We start from the raw sequence: 18347 nt of genomic DNA, 5'->3' as shown, positions 1-18347 counted from the left end.
AAAGAATTCTGCTTATTGAAAATAATAGTTACCTGGTCCTGTTGAAGTTTTCACTGTTCAAAGGTGAAATGGACATTTGTGTTGTTCTTTGCCCATGACTTCTGTTTTTTTCTTTTTTAAATTATTATTAATTTTATTGGAGTTCAGTTTTTCAGCATATAGCATATCACCCAGTACTCATCCCGTCAAGTGCCCCCCTCAGTGCCCGTCGCCCAGTCACCCTCTCCCCCCAACCGCCTTCCCTTCCACTACCCCTTGTTTATTTCCCAGAGTTAAGAGTCTCTCTTGTTCTGTCTCCTTCTCTGATATTTCATACTCATTTTCTCTCCTTTCCCCTTTATTCCTTTTCACTATTTTTTTTTTATATTCCCCAAATGAATGAGACCATATAATGTTTGTTCTTTTCCGATTGACTTACTTCACTCAGCATAATACCCTCCAGTTCCATCCACGTTGAAGCAAATGGTGGGTATTTGTCGTTTCTAATGGCTGAGGAATATTCCATTGTATACATAAACCACATCTTCTTTATCCATTCATCTTTCGATGGACACCGAGGCTCCTTCCATACTTTGGCTATTGTGGATATTGTTGCTAAAAACATTGGGGTGCAGGTGTCCTGCTGTTTCACTGCATCTGTATCTTTGGGGTCAATCCCCAGCAGTGCAATTGCTGGGTCATAGGGCAGATCTATTTTTAACTCTTCGAGGAACCTCCACACAGTTTCCCAGAGTGGCTGCACCAGTTCACATTCCCACCAACGGTGCAAGAGGGTTCCCCTTTCTCCACATCCTCTCCAACATTTGTTGTTTCCTGTCTTGTGAATTTTCACCATTCTCACTGGTGTGAGGTGGGATCTTATTGTGTTTTTGATTTGTATTTCCCTGATGGCAAGTGATGCAGAGCATTTTCTCATGTGCATGTTGGCCATGTCTATGTCTTCCTCTGTGAGATTTCTGTGCATGTCTTTTGCCCATTTCATGATTGGATTGTTTGTTTCTTTGCTGTTGAGTTTAATAAGTTCTTTATAGATCTTGGAAACTAGCCCTTTATCTGATATGTCATTTGCAAATATCTTCTCCCATTCTGTAGGGTGTCTTTTAGTTTTGTTGACTGTTTATTTTGCTGTGCAGAAGCTTCTTATCTTGATGAAGTCCCAATAATTTATTTTTGCTTTTGTTTATTTTGCCTTCATGGATGTACCTTGCAAGAAGTTACTGTGGCCAAGTTCAAAAAGAGTGTTGCCTGTGTTCTTCTCTAGGATTTTGATGGAATCTTGTCTCACATTTAGATCTTTCATCCATTTTGAGTTTACCTTTGTGTATGGTGCAAGAGAGTGGTCTAGTTTCATTCCTCTGCATGTGGATGTCCAATTTTCCCAGCACCATTTTTTGAAGAGACTGTCCTTTTTCCAGTGGATAGTCTTTCCTGTTTGTTGAATATTAGTTGACCATAGAGTTGAGGGCCCATATCTGGGTCCTCTATTCTGTTCCATTGATCTATGTGTCTGTTTTTGTGCCAGTACCACGCTGTCTTGAAGATCACAGCTTTGGAGTACAACCTGAAATCGGCCATTGTGATGCCCCAGGCTCTGGTTTTCTTTTTGAATATTCCCTGACTATTTGGGGTCTTTTCTGATTCCACACAAATCTTTTTTTTTTTTTTTTTTCCCACACAAATCTTAAGATAATTTGTTCCAACTCTCTGAAGAAAGTCCATGGCACTTTGATAGGGATTTCATTGAACATGTAAATGGCCCTGGGTAGCATTGACATTTTCACAACATTAATTCTTCCAATCCATGAGCATGGAATATTTTTTCATCTCTTTGTGTCTTCCTCCATTTCTTTCAGAAGTGTTCTGTAGTTTTTAGGGTATAGATCCTTTACTTCTTTGGTTAGGTTTATTCCTAGGTATCTTATGCTTTTGGGTGCAATTGTAAATGGGATTGACTCCTTAATTTCCCTTTCTTCAGTCTCATTGTTAGTGTATAGAAATGCCACTTATTTCTGGGCATTGATTTTGTATCCTGCCACACTGCCAAATTGCTGTATGAGTTCTAGCAATCTTGAGGTGGAGTCTTTTGGGTTTTCTATTTATAGTATCATGCCATCTGCAAAGAGGGAGAGTTTGTCTTCTTCTTTGACAATTTCAATGGCTTTTATTTCTTTTTGTTGCCTGATTGCTGAGGCTAGGACTTCCAGTACTATGTTGAATAGCAGTGGTGAGAGTGGACATCCCTGTCTTGTTCCTGATCTTAGGGGAAAGGCTCCCAGTGTTTCCCCATTGAGAATGATATTTACTGTGGGCTTTTTGTATATGGCTTTTAAGATGCTGAGGAATATTCCCTCTATCCCTACACTCTGAAGAGTTTTGATCAGGAATGGATGCTCTATTTTGTCAAATGCTTTCTCTGCATCTATTGAGAGGATCATATGGTTCTTGTTTTTTCTCTTGTTGATATGATCTATCACGTTGATTCCTTACAAGTGTTGAACCAGCCTTGCTTCCCCGGGGCTAAATCCCACTTGGTCATGGTGAATAATCTTCTTAGTGTACTCTTGGACCCTATTGGCTAGTATCTTGTTGAGAATTTTTGCATCTGTGTTCATCAGGGATATTGGTCTATAATTCTCCTTCTTGGTGGTTGTCTGGTTTTGGAATTAAGGTGATGCTGGCCTCATAGAATGAATTTGGAACTATTCCATCTCTTTCTATCTTGCCAAACAGGTTTAGTAGAATAGGTATGATTTCTTCTTAAAAGTTTGATAGAATTCCCCTGGGAAGCCATCTGGCCCTGGACTTTTGTGTCTTGGGAGGTTTTTGATGACTGCTTCAATTTCCTCCCTCGTTATCAGCCTGTTCAGGTTTTCTATTTCTTCCTGTTCCAATTTTGGTAGTTTGCAGTTTTCCAGAAATGCATCCATTTCTTCTAGATTGCCTAATTTATTGGTGTATAGCTGCTCATAATATGCTTTTAAAATCATTTGTATTTCCTTAGTACTGGTGGTGATCTCTCCTTTTTCATTCATGATTTTATTAATTAGAGTCTTTTCTCTTTTGTTTTTAATAAGGTTGGCTAATGGTTTATCTATCTTATTAATTCTTTCAAAGAACTAACTCCTTGTCTTGTTGATCTGTTCCAGAGTACTTCTGCTCTCCATTTCATTAAATTCTGCTCAAATCTTTATTAACTTTCCTCTTCTGCTGGGTGTAGGTTTTATTTGCTGTTCTTTCTCCAGTTCCTTTAGGTGCAAGGTTAGCTTTTGTATTTGAGTTTTTTCCAGTTTTTTGAGGGATGCTTGTATTGTGATGTATTTCCTTCTTAGGACTGCTGTTGCTGTATGCCAAAGATTTTGAATGGATGTATCTTCATTCTCATTAGTTTCCACGAGTCTTTTTAATTCTTCTCTAATTTCCTGGTTGACCCTTTCATCCTTTAGCAGGATGGTCTTTAATCTCCATGTGTTTGAATTTCTTCCAAATGTCTTCTTGTGATTGAGTTCTAGTTTCAAAGCGCTGTGGTCTGAAAATATTCAAGGGACAATCCCAATCTTTTGGCATCAGTTAAGACCTGATTTGTGACCCAGTATGTGGTCTATTCTGGAGAAAGTTCCATGCGCACTTGAGAAGAACGTGTATTCAGTTGCATTTGGATGTAAAGTTCTGTAAATATCTGTGAAATCCATCTAGTCCAGTGTATCATTTAAAGCTCTTGTTTCTTTGGAGATGTTGTGCTTAGAAGATCTGTCATTTACAGAAAGCACCGCGTTCAAGTCTCCAGGTATAAGTGTATTATTATCTAAGTATGTCTTAACTTTGGTTATTAATTGATTGATATACTTGGCAGCTCCCACATTAGGGGCATAAATATTCATGATTGTTAGGTCCTCTTGTTGGATAGATCCTTGGAGTATGATATAGTGTCCCTCTTCATCTCTTACTATAGTCTTTGGGATAAACTTTAATTTATCTGATATGAGGATGGCTACCCCTGCTTTCTTTTAAGGAAGACCATCTGAATGGCAAGTGGTTTTCCAACCTTTCATTTTCAGGCTGTAGGTGTCCTTACATCTAAAATGAGTCTCGTGTAGACAGCAAATAGATGGGTCTTGCTTTTTATCCAGTCTGGAAAACCCTGCGCCTTTTGATGGGGTCATTAAGCCCATTCATGTTCAGAGTTATTGAAAGATATGAATTTAGTGTCATCATGATACCTATTCAGTCCCTGTTTTTGTGGATTGTTTCTTTGGACTTTCTCTTTCTTTTACAGAGTCCCCATTAATATTTCTTGCAGAGCTGGTTAGGTGGTCACATATTCTTTCAGTTTCTGCCTATCTTGGAAGCTCTTTATCTTTCTTTCTATTCTGAATTAGAGCCTTGCTGGATAGAGTATTCTTGGCTTCATGTTCTTCTCATTTAGGACCCTGAATATATCCTGCCAGCCCTTTCTGGCCTGCCAGGTCTCTGTGGAGAGGTCTGCTGTTAACTTAATACTTCTCCCCATATAAGTTAGGGATCTCTGGTCTCTTACTGCTTTAAGGATTTTCTCTTTCCTTTGGAATTTGCAAGTTTCACTGTTAAATGTCAGGGTGTTGAATAGTTTTTATTGATTTTAGGGGGCGGTATCGCTCTATCTCCTGGATCTGATTGCCTGTTTCCCTCCCCAAGTTAGGGAATTTCCTAGCTATGATTTGTTCAAATACACTTTCTGGTCCTCTGTCCCTTTCAGCACTCTCTGGCCCCCAACTAAAAGTAGATTTTTCTTTCTGAGGCTGTCATTTATTTCCCATACCCTTTCCTCATGATCTTTTGTTTTTTTCTTTTTTCCTCAGCTTCCTTCCTTGCCATCAACTTGTCTTCTATGTCACTCACTCATTCTTCTACCTCATTAACCCTCGTCGTTGTGACCTCCAGTTTGGATTGCATCTCATTTAATTGATTTTTAATTTCAGCCTGATTACATCTAAATTCTGCAGTCACGAAGTCTCTTGAATCCTTTACGCTTTTTCCCGAGCCACCAGTGGCTTTATAATTGTGCTTCTGAATTGGTTTTCTGACATCGAATTGTAATCCAAATTCTGTAAATCTGTGGGAGAGAGTACTGTTTCTGATTCTTCCTTTTGTGGTGAGTAGTTCTTTCTAGTCATTTTACTCAGTGGCTAAAAACAAGTTGTACTGGAAAAGGGAAGAAAAAAAAAAAGGGAAAATACAAAGAAAAAATAAAAACAAAAACAAAACAAGGAGGGGTATCTTCTGGTGCTATATACTGTAAGTCCCTGGACTTCCCCTGGTGCTTTCCAGTGCTGCTTGGTCAAGAACTTGCTCTTCCTCTGTCCTTCCAGCTGGTCTTCTGGGAAAGGGGCCTGCTGCGCTGATTCTCAGGTGTATGCACCTAGGGGAGCTGCCCCACCCCCTGCCAGTTTCAGGGCTCAGTGGGAGCTGTTGACCTTATGAGGCCCCTGTTCCCTGGCGGCCTGCCCCGCCAAGGCACAGGGTGACACCAGGAGGAACGACAACAGTGGCAGCGGCCAGTTCTCCAGCCCTGGAGTCAGCTCCATTTTATAGAAAACTTTGCTGACATATTGACTGAAAGTAACTACTGCAGCTCCCAGTCCGCAGGGGCCTGGATGCCCCAGGGGGCGGGGGGCGCTGATCTGAACAGCTCGGGGCGCCCGGTGGCAGGAGCATCCTCGCTGTACTGTGTCCCTGCCTCCGCCTGTCCTCCGGGGGGAGTGCAGGATCCTGGGCTGTGTTCCCCGGAGCCCTGGGATCCAGGGCCTGTACTGCTGGAATCGCGCTCTCAGGGCCACGCAGCCCCCTCTGCATGGAGCACCGCCCGAGCTGCTCCCGAGGCCCTGGGGCCCGCTCCAGCCCTTCACCGCACTTGGCCCGCGGTGTGTGGCGCTCTTCCCGGGGTGCACCTCCTCTGTTAGAGACCCCCGGAGCCTGGGGGCTCCACTGCCTCTCCTGGGATCCTGCTCGAGTTCCCTGCTGAGCGCCTTTCCATCCGGGAAGATTTTTAAAGTTCCTGCTTCTCCGGGGCTGGGCTTACCTGTCCTCTAGGCCTTTGCCCCCGGTCTTAGCCCAGCTCCCCCAGAGGCCCCTCCCTCACTGGATTTTTTTTTTTTTTCCTTTTCAGTCTTCCTACCTTGATAGAAGCACGAACTCTTCTCACTGTAGCATTCTAGCTGTTCTCTCTTTAAATCTCAGGTCGAATTCATAGGTTTTCAGGATGGTTTGAAAGTTATCTAGGTAAGTTGGTGGAGACAGGTGACTTGGGGACCATGCTCCTCTGCCATCTTGCCCCACCCCCAACTTCTGTTTTTTCAAAGAACACTTTATCCTATTCCAAACAAGCCACTTGAATGGAAGCAGCCACAGGGCTGCAGACTCTATAAGGGGAAACCAGAATAATTTTTCCTAGTTTTTTAAAGTGTACTTATTGGCTATGCTTGGTAAGCAATGAAATCCAATAAGTCTATGATTGCAATGATGTTTACAACAATTCCTGAGCTTTACAAAATATAGTCCTTTCATTTCTTTTCTCCTTTTCTTTTTGTTCTAACAAGAATGATTTTATTGCAACTTATGTTTAAGATAAGTGATACTTCCTTCCCCCACTGTCTTTGCAGGACTCTGAGGAAATAAGAATCTTAAATAGATAATTCACTGCTTATTATAGGATGAGAGCCTCTGTTTACTGTAATGAGTTATACTCTAATAGTCTACTTGGGCTTATATCAGTAATAATAGAAAGGCATAACTAGAAAATGTAGCATTTAGAAAGAATCCCCAGGCAAGCCCAGGACACCTCAGTGGGCAGCACCATAGTTGGTTGCTACTAATCATAAGATTAGGGAATTGGTTTGATTAATTCAACAAAATTCAAATTCTGATCTCTGGCCACATGGTTGAGCAGCACATAGAAGGTGAATTAGACACTTGCAGATAAATGTCTAGTACTCAAGCATAGTGGACACTAATATAAAAATAGAATGCACTGTATTCATTTAAAATGAAAATTATAACTATTAATTGGAATTGACTCTGCTGCCCTTTGGCCAATGAATTCTCTTTGGGGCTAAGATATGTGAGAATAAAAATTACAATTAATAGACTAATAAGTATATAGCTCAAATATCCAGAGAGTAGTTTGTATGATTTAGTTTTCTGATGGCAGTGTCAAACATGTACTTGCTCAGACCCAGAATAAGTTTGATAGTTCAGTCTTAGAGCCCCCTGTCAGTTTCAAGTGTATTTAGGTTTAAGCAAAAAAGTCTTGCCATCTCCTAAAGGTTAAGTGATTTGACTAATGATAGACAGGTAGTTAATTGAGTTAATGAGGACACAAGTTTCAGACACTAGTTAAATGAGTTTAGGGAAAATAGGTTCCGAGGTGTCATAGTTGTTGTTAACAAAATGAGTCCTCAGTGAGCCTAGAGGCAAAATTTATACTTGAAGGAATATTGAAGCTAAAGATATTTTATCATTTTATAAAAAACTTTAATTCATGTCCATTTTATTTATCATTAAGTTCATCAAGTTCATTAGGATCTGCGAGTAAAGTATTCCCTTAATTTCCAGCTTAGCTGAAATGCTGCATATCTTTTTTTAAGTAATCCTTAACAAAACTAACATGTGATTTGATGTAGCTTTAATTTTTTCTGATAATAATTATTGTTTTCAAAATACACTAAACTAGAAAGTGCACAATAAACTATGAAAATAAAATTTTCTTTATTAATTTCCAGCATCATTATCAATGGGAGACATATTGACTACAAGTGGGCAAAAAAAAAAAAATGGTTCTTAGAAGTGGAGAAAATATATTTTTTTTAAATAAAGCAAATATATACAGTATATAAACAGATGCACAGAATGTGTTATTAAAATTTTAAGAAGATGAATTAGAAAAAAATCTTAAAGGCAATTTAATAGGATAATAATGAAAAACATGTGAAGAAATACTTATTTATGGAAACAATTTACTGAAACACTCTTTATATACTAAACCAAAGTCAAATGCCTTTTTAAAAGTCAGGTGAAAAAAATTATTGGCAGTCTTACAGGAAGAAGATCCCTTAAAGATAATCTCAACCTAATGCAGAAATCATCTTTTGGTTCTTTTTTCCTCTTCAAAACCATTGTCTTTTATTTATTTGGCATTTTCCCTCTACTCAGATCTTCATTTGAAATCCTCAAGGCCAGTAGTTCTTTCAAAACGTGTTCTCCCCATGATTTATCTTTTGTTAGCAATCCCGTGTTCTAGCACTGTGAGCTATGATTCAGAAATTTATGTCGTGTTCTTACCATCTTGAGAGTTTTTCATTTCCTTTTGCTTTGTGTTTATATTTTCCTATTATTTCAAAAAAGAAAATATCACCTTTTGTCTCATGACATAATGACTTGAAACTCACTAAGTACCAGAAAATTCCCATTTTGATATAGGGAGAATAGGAAGAAAGTGATGCATGTAAGAATTTAGACTATGGATAGCATGGATAAATACTCCATGAAGACTCTGTCCTCTGATTACTCAAGTACTTACTTGACAGTTTGGTAACAGAGAGTATTTCCTTCCCCCATTATCTCCAATCTGAACTGGATCTGTAGTATTATTCAATCAATGGAAATACTTAAATGATATAATGCCATTTACTTTTCTGCTCAAATATATTCCCCTTACAGAAATGTTCACTAACTATAAGAACAGGAATCCCTTAATTAACTATCCTTATAATGCTTTATTTTGTTTTTCAACACTTACAACGACCTGATATGTTTAAGCATTCATTTATTCACTCTTTGCCTTCATATCCTAGATGGTATATGCTCAAAGGGAACATATTTTTAGAAGTGTTCAATATATTATATTTAAGATCTATCACAAAGAAGATGATAGTAATTACATATGGAATGAAAACAATGCTAAACAAAAAATTATGATTACTTCTAAAAAAATTGTCTCAGTAAAACTAATATGATATTACAATTTCAAATTATGTGCTCCCAACATAAAGGTGTTGATTTTAGCAAGGATATTGTCATCATAAAATAATCAGTATTGGGATCCCTGGGTGGCGCAGTGGTTTGGCGCCTGCCTTTGGCCCGGGGCGCGATCCTGGAGACCCGGGATCGAATCCCACGTCGGGCTCCCGGTGCATGGAGCCTGCTTCTCCCTCTGCCTGTGTCTCTGCGCCTCTCTCTCTCTTTCTGTGTGTGTGTGACTATCATAAATAATTAAAAAAAAAACATTTAAAAAAAAATAAAAAAAAATAAAATAATCAGTATTAATAAATGTCACCTCGCTATTATATCTCAATTTCTACTGCAAATTCCTACTTAGTGCTTTATAAAGCTTTCTTTTTTAAAATATTTTATTTATTTATTCATGAGACACAGAGAGAGAAAGAGAAGCAGAGACATAGGCAGAGAGAGAAGCAGGCTCTCTGCGGGGAGCTTGATGTGGGACTCGATTCCGGGATCACAGTATCATGACCTGAACCAAAAGCATATGCTCTACCACTGAGCCACGCAGATGCCCAAAGTTTCATTTTCTAATAGAAGATAACTATTTTCCATCTAGGAAAATAAAAACAATAATAATCAAATACAAACTACTAAAGTTATTAACATTTACTAACATTTTCAAACAGCATGGTATTATGTGATGCAGCCTATTATCAATTATCTAGAAATTTATTACATGGAGCTATCCATATTTTAGCATGGAATAATACAACACATTGAAATGCAGAAAAATGTAAACATTTAAATTATGATGAGAGGTGTTAAACACTGAAATAGAGAAAAAATTTCTGCTCAGAAAGCAATTTCTTTAGTGAAGATACACTTATGTTGGGCCACTTCAATAGTTTCTTTTTCTGTAAAAAGTGGATCTGAATTAATAAAGCTCAGAACTGTGATTGACACATTTTGAGTCAAATGTTCATTCCATATTAGCTTTGCTGTATGTATTGGTTATAAAAGGCTAAAAAGAAGCAAACCTTAATCACTTGCAGGTTGTCAAGAAGTGTACATGGAGGTGTGTTTTTGTAGTGACCTGAATCCATTCAGAACCTTCCTGGAACCTGCAATTGTCCACAGGAGTGTTAGGAAGAGGCTTTCCTAAGGACCCGTTATCAATTTCCCTACAGCCAAGTTGCCCACTGCATGCTAGTCAGTTCTGGCCCTCTGACCCTTCCTAAAGATACTCCAACCTCCTAAGGATCCTCATCCTCAGATGGCACTTTGGAGAATTCACATTGCCATGATATGCTTAGAAAATACAAAAGCCTTACATATCACAGATGTGTAACAAACATTTCCAAAGGAAAAATGCAACTGCCAAAATACCTTATAAAAACCCCAAACCAAATCTGTATCCAAAAGTAAACTCAAACAATTGTTATGCTCTTTTTCTCAGATTTATTTAGCAGAAATATCGCTGCTGCTGTCTGTGATAGACTACATCACAGCTCCCCAGTATCTACTGCTCCTTCCTGGGAGAAGATTTTATCCTCCTACACCAATAAAAATAGGCTCGACAATATGATTTGTTTAGTCTGATGACAGGGGAGAGGAAGTAAAATATGTCACTGATAGGTCACAGAACCAGCATGCTTCCTTTTTCTCCTGTGAAGACTAACACTGGTCCTGCTGTTGGTTGCCACTTCAGTTTGAATCCTGGAATGAAGATACTATACGAAAGAGCCACAGATGATCCATGGTGGACACATAGCAGGAACAAAACACCTTGTTTGATGTAAACCCCAGGGATTTGGGAGCTGTCATTCCATCACACCTGACCTATCCTGATCTGTGATCGATCGATGATCCACGATGGGACCGAAACTAGGGAGGAAAGCAATTAATTTGTATGTTGTTGAAGGCAAGTTTGAATTGCAAGAACATTGAAAAATATCACTCTGAAAATATTTACAAAAAGATTCATAAACAATGACTCATTATTTGCCTATTTGGAAAACTAGGATGAGGGACTGCCAGAAAGATGGTGGATATAAACCTCCTGGCTTTCCTTCTTCCTAGAGATGCAAGTAGTAAATGACCATATATCGATCAAGTGTTTCTGGGAGAAATCCAGAAAATGAGGGATTCCTACACATCAAATAACTAAAAGCTACTCATATCTAAGTATATAGGAAACTTACACAGCTAAGGAGACCACCAAAATGAGAAGGGAACCCATGGTGGATGCCTGGGTGGCTCAGTGGTTGAGTGCCTGCCGTAGGCCCAGGGCATGATCCTGGAGTCCCAGGATCCAGTCTCACATCAGACTCCCTGCATAGAGCCTGCTTCTCTCTCTGCTTAGGTCTCTGCCTCTCTCTGTGTGTCTCTCATGAATAAATAAATAAAATCTTTAAAAAAAGAGAGAGAGAAGGTATCCCATGGAATAGTAGTTTTTGCAAATCCTATATCTGATAACGAGTTAACATCCAAAAACATGCAAAGAACTCCTACAACTCAATAGCAAACCAAACCAAACCAAACAAACAAATCCAGTTTTAAAATGAGCAGAAGAGGGCAGCCCTGGTGGCTTAGCGGTTTAGCACCCTTTTCAGTCCAGGGGGTGATCTTGGAGACCCAGGATCAAGTCCCACATCAGGCTCCCTGCATGGAGCCTGCTTCTCCCTCTGCCTGTGTCTCAACATCTCTCTCTCTCTCTCTCTCTCTCTCTCTCTCTCTCTGTGTGTCTCTCATGAATAAATAAATAAAATCTTTAAAAAAAAATAAATAAAATGAGCAGAAGAACTCAATAGACCTTTCGTAGGGTTTTTTTTTTTTTGTACCTTTTGTGGCCAACAAACCGTTGGCAAACACGTACATGAAAACATGTCCAGCATTACTCAAAGGTACACATTCTGAGATAATAGCTCTAATAAACAGAATTGTATTAAAATTCCTTACAAGTAATTTTGAGGGATAAAATCCAAATTCTTTCAGTTTATGACTTCATCAGAAAATCATTACAAAGATAGCTAAAATCTCTGAATTTTGTAAATCTAAAACCTAGATTATCTAACACTTTATTGTAACTCTAATTATCCGTAATCTGAGCTTTTACCCAAACATAATGATAACACCATAGTCATATACCCAATGAAGTTTACATTTTTGTTTTGCTATACCATAGGTAAAACTGTTTCGGATTCTCTACTTTTTAATAAAGAAAATATGAAAAGTACTTTAGAATTGCAGACCAGTTATGAACCAGTTTCCTCATATTCTTGAGTTTCATCAATACTCTGCTTCAGTTCCTATGGCATATAGTGTGAATTTTATAAGTAGTGTATACCATAAAAAGTTATTAGATTTTTTGGTCTTGCAATGCCACTAATTATGAAAATACAAATGAATCTTTATAGTATGCCTGTCTGCTTCACCAGGCAGATGAATAAAAATTGATATGACAATCATAAAAACAAAGATGAATGCATTTGCCAATTTATAAATTACTTAGAACTAATATCCTTCAGAATTGAGAATTGTATATTAAAGGAAATGTTCCCATTTTTTTTCAAACACTACCTAATTTACTAATGGTTCCTTGACAGACCAGGTTCTATATAATTAAGGCTATAACCTCTAGAGCAAACATCCTTGATTCAAATCTCAAATCTGAAAATTAACTCTGTTAACATTGAATAAAAGACTTAATATTTCTGTTCTTTGTTTTGCTCAAATTTGAAATCATAGAATAATGTTGGCCTTATTTAAATTGAAGGTTATTTTGAGATTATATGAGCTAATTTAGAAAAAGGACTCAGAAAAAGGGCAGCTGATACCTGGCATGCAATCAGTGATAATATTGACCTTTATTCAAATAGAATGTTATTTTGAGATTGTATGAGCTATTTTCAACTAAAGGACCTACAAAAAGGGCAGCTGCTTGCTGGTATGCATTCAGTGAATATAGATATTATTTGCTGTTGTTGCTTGTTTTCTTGTCTTGTTTTGTTTGAGTTGGTTCCGATCATTTTTGGAGTCAGTCAATATAGTACAGCATTGTTCTTTTTCAGCCTCCGTGGGCATTTTGATTTCTATTTGTGTCTTTCTGAACACATTTCTACCTACTATGATTACCTAGTCTGAGAAGACATCATCAATTACAACAGTAGATTTTTTTGTGTGATAAAATTATAGTGACATAACAAAATGTCATTATATATAATATTTTATAGTTATATATCATGATATACTAGTTTGTGTATATATATATATATATATATATATATATATATATATATATACACACACACACACACACACACACACACCACCCACCCACCCCTGCTCCTATGAAAATACACATATATACATATGGGGAGAGAGAGAGGCTATTTCATTTCATAGATCTTTCTCTTTTCTTTTGTTTTTATCTCAGTATTTTATTCTTTTAATTATTGTAACTTTTCAGAAGATAGGTACATAATATGCATTTTCTAAATATAGTTTTCGTATGAATCCTTACTATACAGTATTTCAGGTACAACATTTACATTATATGAGGACTTCTTTTGGGATTCAATTTAATTTTCTTGAGATTATAAGCCAATATTCAGTAACTAATATTATCATTTTGAAAGGCCATCATCACATTTTTCAAATATGCTATAGACAATCAACACATTGAACATTTGATTTTATCTAGCCACTTAGATTATTATACTGAAAACTGTGTAATAAATACATAGGCTATAACCTCAAATCCACTTTTGCAGAACAACGACTTTGAACATAACTGCAAGATCACTAGAGAAGGAAAAGTAATTGAGAAGCCATCCTCAAGATTTGCTAAATCTGTTTTACTTGGTTTCCAAAGATTTCTGAGCCTGTTCTCTAGAGAGAGAGATGGCAGAGACAGAGAAAGAGTTTAGAATTATATACTAGTCCATGCTAACATTCATGAGTGTTTTTGCTAGTTTGCAATAAATCAGAATGACTCACCAGGAAGTATATGTGTGATCTTTGTGGTTCCAGAAGGGAAATATAGCCATTCCCAGTTGATTTACAATCATCTTCCATCTAAGATCTCTTGCCTTGAATAGCTAAATTTAACAATTTAACAGGTTACTAACACTATTCTCACTCAATGAGCATCACTGGATTAGCTAGAGAGGAAGGATATACTCAGCCACCAGTGGAGATAAACTCATAAATCAACCCACAACCTTACAGGAGACATCACATGCACAAAACACAAATAATCAGTGTTTCTGGATTTATTTGAGGAAAGTCAACCTATGTGAAATTGGAGAGCATCAAAAACACATTTTAGATATCATACTTAAAATTTTGACTGCAAATTAAAAACTAGAAAACTTTATAAGAGGCTACCTTTTGTCATCTATAGGAAAATAATACTTATTTCTCCACCCCCAGTACTCTCAAAACAAGGATCCAAGGAAGTAGTATAAAAACAATTCAACCCTATTCATGTATATTCCATTTTAAAACTAATATTTAAAGATTATCATTCTTCCTATAAATTTCAAATGGTCCATATTGCAATTCTCAAAATTACATTGCTAACATTTGTATTTCAAAATTAAAGCATAGGTTTCATAGCCATTAACCATCCTTCTTATGATCCATGACTCTGTTACATATATAGGGCACTTAAATCTCAACAAAAAATGAACACTATATATTGTATGAGATAAAATATTCCTGAACAATTTGGGAGTAAATGAATTTCTGTTCTCTTTAGGAAAACACTGTTCATCCCTTTCTAATTTATAGAAGATTGCAAAGATTGCTCAATTAAAACACAAACAAAATCATATGAAGAAACATTTAGATAGAACAATTCATGATAAAAAGATTAACATTTTCAGCAGATATCAGAATGCTTTTTTTCTCCTTTTAATAACAAGATCTGATCAACTGCCACGTTCAGTGAATTATAGTAAAAATAGCTATTGTGCTTTGAGAATTCATACCAGGTGCTGTGCCAAGAGCTTTGCATACAATATCACAATGAATTCTTGTAAGAATTTGAAAAGTACTGCTATTATCTTCAATTTACCAATGCAAATTGACAATTACAGAGATGAAACATTTTGGTTAAGCACAAAAATCATTAAATGATGAGGATGGTATTTCAAACTGGATCTACCTTAGTTCGGAGTCTCTGCTCTTCTCCAGTATATAAGGATGTCTGTTAGCTCTTAAATCTTGGAATCCTCGGTTTCCAAATTGTCTTCCTGTTCCCTAGCTCAGACAAGCATCATGTCTTTTTTTTTTTTTTCCAATTACTACAAGCACCTTCTTATTGATTTGCTGTCTCCACAACATAAATCTAATCAAGTTATTCACTACTCTATTTCTTAAAACATGTCCAAGTAAGAAAATTGATTACCTGGCCTCTGCTTCCCTTTGTAGTCAGCCCTCAAAACTTCCTCATTCATAGGTAGTGCTCTAATTTTACTTTTTTTAGTTCACTGGAGATGCCAAGTTATTTCTTGACTTGATACCAATGCCTGCAGCACTCTCCTCTGCCTGCTTTCCTCAGACAGTACTCTGTCTTTATATCTTAACTCAAACATCACATCTTACTAAAAAAAAAAAAGAAAAGAAAAATAGATCTTACCTGCAAAGCCTGCTTAGGTGCCTGTCCCACAAATGCAACCAGGTCATACACTACTAGCTTCCTTGATTTGACAAGTAAACATATTAGTTAGGGAAATTTGGACATTTCTGGAGAACAATTACCATTGGTAATCTAGGAGATGTCCCCATGGTTCCACTGTATACTATATTTTCTCTGTTCAGGAACTGAATACTAACACTACACTCAATTTCTCTGGAGTCATTAGGCTTGTCTTGTAATAACTTTTATTCAGTGTAACTCAAATTCACAGACAGCTGGCCTCCACTGAATTTTAAGTAAGTAATTAAACCTAGATATGCATTTTTTAAAAAGCAAGTTCCTAATTGCTCCATCATTATGGAACAATGCCCTCACTCCTCGATCTACCTTGTGCTCTAATTTGAAATTTTAACACACCACATTTCATCTTTGTTTATAAGGCATTAGATGCATGTAAGGGGTAACATAATCTAGTGTCATCTTCCCTGATCTTTTAATGTATTCCCCTACTCCAGTCTTGGATGTTGTCCCTTGATGCAGCTCCACAGTTATGTTGTTCTTCACAAGGCATGACAGGTAAGATAGCAATCTGTTGTCTAAATATTCTCTGTTAATTTTCCCTGGGTCCTGATTATTTTCACTGAGAAGGCTCCCATGACCACAGTCCAGCCAGATTTAATGACCCTCATATAAATAGTAATATGTACTGCAAGGTCTTATTATTAAGACTGGCACTAAGAAACACATATTCGAGGTTGGTTTCTTAATGTCAGAGATGAATAAAATCAGGAATTAGCCAGTATATTCTTTGGAGGTAATACAAGAAAATGAAAAGCAACCAACTATTTCTTTTTCATGATTTTTTAGGAATCTCTTATATAATCATGAAGAATTAATGGTATTTTGAATGGTATTTTGCCCTTAGACACCAAGATAATGTAATTACATCCTGACCATTACAAGCTTCCCCACAAGGCCCTCAATACACACAGGTCAAAATATAGCAAATATTTGCCCCAAGACCAGACCAAATTTCAGCTGAACACACCCAGTTAATGCTAAGTGGAACAGAAAAATCACATAGCCATGCCCTGCTTGAGTTTTTGATCTATAAGGTCATGAGATATAATAAAATTCCTGTTGCTTTAATCCATTAAAAAAAAAAAAAACTATCCCTATTTGGTGCTATTATTCCTACTGTTTTCTGTAAAAATGGTGAAACTTACACACCTAATGTTTAAAGGGCACAAGGGACCATTCTCTTCTCATTGCCAATGACAGTCTTAATATTGACCAACCCCTACTGAAGAGTTGGGGGCTTATGGTGAACAGGTGTTGGAAAGCAACCATTAACTGAAAATTTGAAGTATATTCTCTTTCTTAAAGGAATTAATTCTAGTTTTAGTTAATAAATTAACCTTCCAGTAATAAAACTAATCTACATATGGATAAGACACTTAATTGTATCAAGTTAAGAACCTAGAAGACTGTGAACCGATATTCCAATGAGTGAATAATTTTTCTAGAAAATGTATTAAAAATCAGCTAGAAATTACACAGTGACTTAAGCAAATATTAAATGAAACTTTATTTTTTTTGACACAAACTTTAATAGTTCAGATATGTTTCAGAATATATTTAGGTCAGGTAGCCCCAGTGGCTTAGTGGTTTGGTGTCGCCTTCCGCCCAGGGCGTGATCCTGGAGACTCGGGATTGGGTCCCACGTCGGGCTCCCCGCAGAGAGCCTGCTTCTCCCTCTGCCTGTGTCTCTGCCTCTCTCTCTCTCTCTCTCTGTCTCCAATAAAAATAAAATCTTTAAAAAAAAAGAATTTATTTGGGTCATTTTCAAACCAGTATAATGACAAAAAATATTTAATACAAATGACAATCTTTCTTGCCTTTGGCATAATACAAAACTATTAAATAAAGAAAAAAAGGAGTGTATTTCAGTAATGTTAAAAATTAAATTGTACTTATTACACTTAATATATTTTTTCAACAATATGGGCTCTTTAAATAAAAGTGTTGCTTATGAATCCACCAGATTATGTTGAATTACAGATATTAAACCACTGAATTTAATTTTATTATATACCAAAAGAAACGTATTAAGTAACTAAATTCCAGAAATATATGACACTATTTTTTATAAATATTTTAGAACCCTAAATGATATTTTAGATTACTCATTTTTTTCTTGTTGACAATATCATTTTTTCTCAAAATATTTATACTAAAAAGATGAATGCTATTATTTACAAAATGATATTTTCAATACCAAACTTCACATATGCATAAATTAGAATTTTTTTGTTGTTATTTAACTCCACTTAATGATTATTTTGAGTCCCTATACTATCTAGAGGAAGAAACTATAATCTTAAGCATCTTTAGTTAAACTCAACCATTCTGAGAAGGTTTTCCTTCTCTTCTCTTCTCTTCTCTTCTCTTCTCTTCTCTTCTCTTCTCTTCTCTAGTATTGAATTGAAGATTCTGTGGACTTCTGTGATATTATTGTGGAAGAGGTAACTTCTTGTACAAATTGTGTACTATTGAGTTAATTCTGCCATTCCACCTGTTTCTTGGGGAATATGGTATCTTTACATTTGCATTTGGTCTTGATTTATGAATCAAGGTCAAGACTAAGATGAAGTGATTAAGGCATCTAAGGCAAAAAATTTAAGCGGCACTCATATGCTAGTCATTCAAGTACCAACTCTGAAAATATATA

The 18347-nt window shown here is 36.6% G+C and overlaps 1 long non-coding RNA gene across 1 annotated transcript in view; it reads right to left on the bottom strand.

Annotated features, from left to right (window-relative positions):
* Positions 1 to 17180: 17180 nt before the first annotated feature.
* The window catches only part of LOC112661758 (uncharacterized), a 48310-nt gene continuing 47143 nt past the window's right edge, over positions 17181 to 18347 (bottom strand). The window contains exon 8 of the long non-coding RNA XR_007407581.1: positions 17181 to 17429. This is a non-coding gene — a long non-coding RNA (uncharacterized LOC112661758). The remainder of the gene's footprint in view (positions 17430 to 18347) is intronic.

This window comes from Canis lupus, chromosome 31 (genome assembly GCF_003254725.2).
Source record: "Canis lupus dingo isolate Sandy chromosome 31, ASM325472v2, whole genome shotgun sequence".
In the NCBI taxonomy this organism is placed as follows: domain Eukaryota; kingdom Metazoa; phylum Chordata; class Mammalia; order Carnivora; family Canidae; genus Canis; species Canis lupus.
The sequence above is the reverse complement of the archived record's forward strand: the minus strand, read 5'-3'. Positions and strand labels throughout refer to the sequence as shown.